At 40.8% G+C, this 6,371-nt stretch overlaps 1 non-coding gene across 1 annotated transcript; it reads right to left on the bottom strand.

Moving 5' to 3' along the window:
• Nucleotides 1-225: 225 nt before the first annotated feature.
• Nucleotides 226-297, bottom strand: TRNAC-ACA (transfer RNA cysteine (anticodon ACA)). The gene has a single exon. It is a non-coding gene; the product is annotated as a tRNA-Cys (tRNA).
• Nucleotides 298-6,371: the final 6,074 nt, after the last annotated feature.

Genomic DNA, 6,371 nt, shown 5'->3' with positions numbered 1-6,371 from the left:
ATCAGCTTTCAGAGCCTGGGCTGCACTACCACAATAGCCCACTATCTTGTAAAAAATATATGGCAGAAAGTCCCGCACTTATATTTCAACAATAATCTTGGGGCCTAAATTTAAGCTGCTATTTAGCAATCAAGTTTCATCAGCCAGCTGTTTGTCTCAATACATTTGGAGGATTTTCCAGGTAAGAATACTGGAGTGGGTTGCCATTTCCTTCTCCAGGAGATCTTCCCGACCCAGGGATTGAACCTGGGTCTCCTGCATTGTAGGCAGATGCTTTACCGTCTGAGCCACCAGGGAAGTCCATCTGGAGGACAACGTTTAATCTTTTGAGAAAGATAGGAAACAAAAAATGTTTAAGTCTCTTTAAGAAAGGAAAGTATTTTAATTAAAAAGAACTGTAGGACTTCCTGGTGGTCCTGTGGTTAAGAATCCGCCTGCCAATGCAGGGGACACCGGTTCAATCCCTGGTCTGGAAAGATTCCACATGCCATGGGCTGACTACGCCCACACGGGCTGACTATGCCCACACACCAGCAACTACTGAAACTCTCGCACCCTAGAGCTCCTGATCCAAAACAAGAGAAACCACTGCAATGAGAAGCCCATGCACCACAACGAAAAGTAGCCCCCACTTGCCGCAACTAGAGAAAGTCCATGCACGGCAAGGAAGACCCAGCACAGTCAAAAATATAATAATAATAATAAAACAGTAGTCTTTCTAAAAAAAAAAAAAAAAAAGGAACTATAAACAAACTCTTGCACCTAAAGGTACATTTGTTTAATTGGGCATTATATGCAAATAATACCTCTTTGTTGGAAAGAGAAGGTGCTGCTGCTACCAGTGCATATTTGCTAAATAACAGGGTTAAGACAAAGTCTCAGGTAAGAGCGACTGTCTGTATCTCTGGTGATAATTCTTTTTGGCTGTGTTTCTCAGCCATCCAGTGTAAAGCCATCAGAACTCTCTTGTTATCAAATTACTTTATGGTGGAAGTTTTTTTACCATGTGAAATGTAAACCTCTTTTATTTGTTTGGATGTCAGTAATCATGAAACATGAAAAGTCACAAAATGCCAGGTAAGAAACTGTAATAGATGAAAAATAGTACTTGTTAATGACTGCAAATATAAATAAACTTAAAACAAGTTGTGTTTTCTCCTTTCTCCATGAAAAGCTGTTTTTGGTTCTACTAATGCTTTAGAAAGTACATTATAATTTCTGGTATTTGAAACAGTAGCATGGTAAAAATAGGACTTTCAAAAAACTTAAAACCAAAACACAACAGGAAGCTTTGTTTATGTTTCAACCTCAATAAATCAAAGCAAAAGAATTTGAGTAGCAATCAGTAATGGGATATTTACAAATATAGCTGCCAAACACTGCAATATTAAACCTTATTAATCGTCCAGTAGTCTTATTATCTGTGTTAATATTAACATTTTCACTTTAGACTTAATTTGTGTGGAAGGATAAAAACTAAGTAGTTATATCATTTAAGTTATAAATAAATCTGGCTTTCCTGGTGGCTTAGATGGTAAAGAATCTGCCTGCAATGCAAGAGACCCGGATTTGATACCTGGATTGGGAAGATGCCCTGGAAAAGGAAATGGCAACCCACTCCAGTATTCTTGCCTGGAGAATCTCATGGACAGAGGAGCCTAGCGGGCTACGGAGTCCATAGGGTTGCAAAGAGTCAGACACGATGAGCGACTCACCCTTTCACTTTCACAAATAAATGTATGACTCAGCAAGTTATGAAAGAAAAGAACTTAAAATCAAAGTTTGGAAGATTCTGCGACCCCATGGATTGTAGCCCACCAGGCTTCTCTGTCCATGGAATTCTCCAGGCAAGAATAATGGAGTGGGCTGCCATACCCTCCTCCAGGGGGTCTTCCCAACCCAGGGATCTAACCCAGGTCTCCCACATTGCAGGTGGATTCTTTACCATCTGAGCCACCAAGGAAACTCAAGAATCCTGGAGTGGGTAGCCTGTCCCTTCTCCAGGGCATCTTCCCAACCCAGGAATCGAACAGGTGTCTCCTGCATTCCGCATTGCAGGCGGATTCTTTATCAGCTGAGCTACCAGGGAAGCCCCAATAGAAGCTAAAATTTTTAGCAGGTATAGCACACAGGAAATGTGAAACTAAACCTTAAAAGTGTTCATGTGAGCTTATGTATACAAAGGATATCTTTTCTAACTCTGCCTCTAAATAGCCCAGGTACAGTTATCTCAATACTACACTCAAGACAGATAATCTATCCTCCATCCCTATGCTTAATTTTCATACACTAATATAGTATATTTCTCTATGTTCTGGTCAACTACATAATATATCACCCTAAAACTTTGTTGTTGTTCAGTCACTAAGTCATGTCCAACTCTTTGAGACCCCATGAACTTCAGCACACAAGGCTTCTCTGTTCATCATGAGTTTCCTCAAACTCATGTCCATTGAGTCAGTGATGCCACCCAACCATCTCATCCTCTGTCATTCCCTGCTCCTCTTGTCCTCAATTTTTCCCAACATCAGGATCTTTTCCAGTGAGTCAGCTCTTGGCATCAGGTGGCCAAAGTATTGTATCTTCAGCATCAGTCCTTCCAATGAATATTCAGGGTTGATTTCCTTTAGGATTTACTGGTTTGATCTCTTTGCAGTCCAAGGACTCTAAGAGTCTTCTCCAGTGCCACAGTTTGAAAGTGACAATTCTTCAGTGCTCAGCCTTCTTTATGGTCCAACTTTCACATCCATACATGACTACTGGAAAAGCCATAGCTTTGACTATATGGACCTTTGTCAGCAAAGTGATCTCTGCTTTTTAAAACACTGTCTAGGTTTGACATAACTATTCTTCCAAGGAGCAAGTGTCTTTTAATTTCATGGCAGCAGTCACCACCTGCATTGATTTTGGAGCCCAAGAAAATGAAATCTGACACTGTTTCCACATTTTCCCCATCTCTTTGCTATGAAGTGATAGGACCAGATGCCATGATCTTAGTTTTTGAATGTTGAGTTTTAAGCCAGCTTTTTCACTCTCCTCTTTCACCTTCATCAAGAGGCTCTTTAGTTCCTCTTCACTTTCTGTCATTAAAGTAGTAAAATAACCCTAAAATTTAATGGCTTAAAACAACAGTCACTATTATCTTTCACAGTTCTGGAGGTTAACAGGTTTGATTGAGTTGTTCTTGTTTTGGGTCTTTTTAGGGTTACAGTCAGGTGTGGCTATGGTTGAAGTCATCATCTTTATTGTATATCTTTTTTTTTTTTTAATTTTGGCTGTGCCTCGCAGCTTGTAGGATCTCTGTTCCTTAACCAGGGATTGAACCCAGCCATGGCAATGAAGTGCTGAGTCCTAACCACTAGACCACCAGGGAACTCCCTGAAGTCATCATCTTTAAATGTCTGATATCTGGGATGGGATGTCTGGAACAATGGGGAGCTAGTTGGGTATCTCTCTCTCCACGTGGCTAGCTTGGGCTTCCTTACAGTATGGTGGGCTTAGGGTAACTGAGCTTCTTAGGTGGGGGATGGCATCATCCAGAGTGAGCATTCCAAGGCACCTAGGCAGAAGCTATAAAAGTTATAAAAGACAATCTTGGAAGCCCTACAGTCACTTTTCCTGTACTCTGGTGGTTAAAGCAGGTGCAGGTCAGCTCAGATTCAACGAGGTGAGAGAATACCTGCATGTACAGAGAGAGAAGAAATTGATGGCTTTGCAAAGCATGTTTCTACGATAGGAATTAGTTCATGCATGATTAGAGAATGATGTCTGCTGCTGCTGCTAAGTCGCTTCAGTCGTGTCTGACTCTATGCGACTCCACAGACAGCAGCCCACCAGGCTCCCCCGTCCCTGGGATTCTCCAGGCAAGAACACTGGATTGGGTTGCCATTTCCTTCTCCAATTCATGAAATTGAAAAGTGAAAGTGAAGTTGCTCAGTGGTGTCCGGCTGTTAGCAACCCCATGGACTGCAGCCCACCAGGCTCCTCCATCCATGGGATTTTCCAGGCAAGAGTACTGAAGTGGAGTGCCATTGCCTTCTCCGAGAGAATGATGTCAGTCTAACCTAAAAGTCAAGCCTGGTCATATCAGATTTTTCTAGGTGAGGAGCTCCAGAAGAGCAGGAGTAGAATTGAAACCTTCAGCAGAAAGGAAAACACTCCCACCCCTCAGTGCTGTCCTGGGAGTAGGATTCCTCTCATTGTGTTTTGTGAACATTGAAAATGAGCAGCTGCACCAGGCTCTCTGTGGGAGCCCGGGGAGGTGGACCCCAGCTTTGTGTCACTTTTGGCTCCTATGCCTGAGAAGTTCCTGGCTCAGAGCTGGTTCCGGCTGGATTGTCCCAGCAACCTCCTGGCTCTGCTCTAACTGAACAATGGCAAGTATTGCCATTCAGTGTTTATGTGAATTTTTAATGTCTACTCTGGTAGCCTCTAGCCATGTCTAGCTGCCTGCATGTGTGGTCCAAGATGATTGCCAAGGTACCAATGATTGTTTTTCTTAGCACTTTAGTCACAAGGTTGCCTGTCTTTTGAGCGGTCTCCCCAACTTTATCTATCCCATAAGCCCCATGACTTTTAATGTGTGTTTTTGTAAAACATGAGGTTTTTCATTAATGCACATTTCACATTATAGCAGACAAACCAGAACTATTTATTCTCTACCAATGAAAGCAGGTCTCTTTGGAGAGACGCTGATTCCATTCTTGGGGTAATATTCTAGATGGACTTGGAACATTTATTGCCAGAAAGTAATGATGCTTTAGAAATTCTGGAGAAAGATGGAGAAAATAGCCTAAAGGAGGATTGATGGACCAAATTGCAACAATCTAAGTATCAAAAACTAAAAATAAAACCAAAAATTATAGTTAATTAAAATATATTGAGTCATGAAAAGCCACAGTCAATAACGCCATTCAAAGAAAAATAAGAATTTTCTTTTCCAATCAAAGAAAAATAAGAATTTTCTTTTCCAATAACAAGTGTTATATTTGGGTTGCATCTATTCAAATGAGCCAACATGTTATCATGTGTAAATACACACATTGCTTCAGGATTGCAGATACATATACACACAAAGGCGGACAAAATACCCATCAACAAAAGCCTGAAAAGATTTCGTGTCCAGGTTTGGGATGTCCTTGTTCATTATGGTGACTGAAGTATGCTTGTCATATTGAGTATGTTAAATTATATAGAGTCTGCAGAGCCTTAAAATTCAATGACACTTTCACTGCCCATGACACCTAGACTTTTCAGATAGTAGTAGAACATTAACATGGATATTTGAAAAATATAAACTGGCCAGTTTGTGCAGAAACAATGTTTAGACAACCAGTTTTTACCCTCAATTTCTCATGAATATTAGACTTTCAGGCAACAGAAAGACGGCACTCTTTCCCCTTACTTGCTAGTAAGACCTCCTGTTGTAAGTCTGTGGCCAGCCACTTTTTATTTGATGACATAGTAATATAGTTCTAGTGGAATTCATAGGCAAAAGGAACTCCTTCTCCCCCTCTCACTTCCATCTCCCTTGGGTCTGAAAAACATGTAGCCTTGAGTCGAATGAATTTTGTCTTTCAAATGAACTGGAAATATGGCAATGTCTCTTAGCTTATATTTATTTGTTGTTTGGTGGTTCCAATGGTTATTCCTTTGTTTTCTCCTTCACCCTGCATGGCCACTGAAAGAGCAAGATGAATCTTTCCCAAGGACAAAAGGGGAGAGAGGCCTGAGGACTTACATCTTGAACCGTTCTAGAGGGGTAGGGGAAATTTTTGTCAACCTGAACCAAAATGACTTTACTGAACCTGAAATAACATCAAAAAGACAAGTAAATGTGGCACTAGTTGCTTTTTTAAGAAAAGTATTTTAATGTTTCATATGTTGTTTGTACAGCCATGTGTCCAAGATGTGTTTAATAGTCTTAGAAACATGTAAAGTTTACTTATGCCAGGGTTTTCCCAATGTTTTCCTAGATGAAAATACTCTATTATGGAATTGTTAGGCTGATAAAAATTTGAGTTACTCTGCTAAAGAAATTTTAAAATGTTACCTTAATGAAAAGTGAGATGTTTGAAAGGTCATTTGTGTCATAATAGAACTAGAGGCATAATTGGAATAAGTGAAACTGGGGTAAAGGGTATCTAAGGAACTTAGAAATTCTAAAGTTTGAGTCAGTTTGGGGGCAGACCCCAAAGGTGAGACATTTTGGAAATCTGGAAGTAGCAGACCTCAAATCTCACTCACATCAAGCAGTGTTAGCCAAGCGTGTGTGTGTGTGTGTTAGTTGCTCATTCGTCTCTGACTCTTTGTGATCCCATGGGACTGTAGCCTTCCAGGCTCCTCTGTCCAAGCAGGCATATTGAGAGGGG

This window comes from Giraffa tippelskirchi, chromosome 1, assembly GCF_054371585.1.
Source record: "Giraffa tippelskirchi isolate mGirTip1 chromosome 1, T2T-mGirTip1v1.2.pri, whole genome shotgun sequence".
Lineage (NCBI taxonomy): Eukaryota > Metazoa > Chordata > Mammalia > Artiodactyla > Giraffidae > Giraffa > Giraffa tippelskirchi.
The sequence above is the reverse complement of the archived record's forward strand: the minus strand, read 5'-3'. Positions and strand labels throughout refer to the sequence as shown.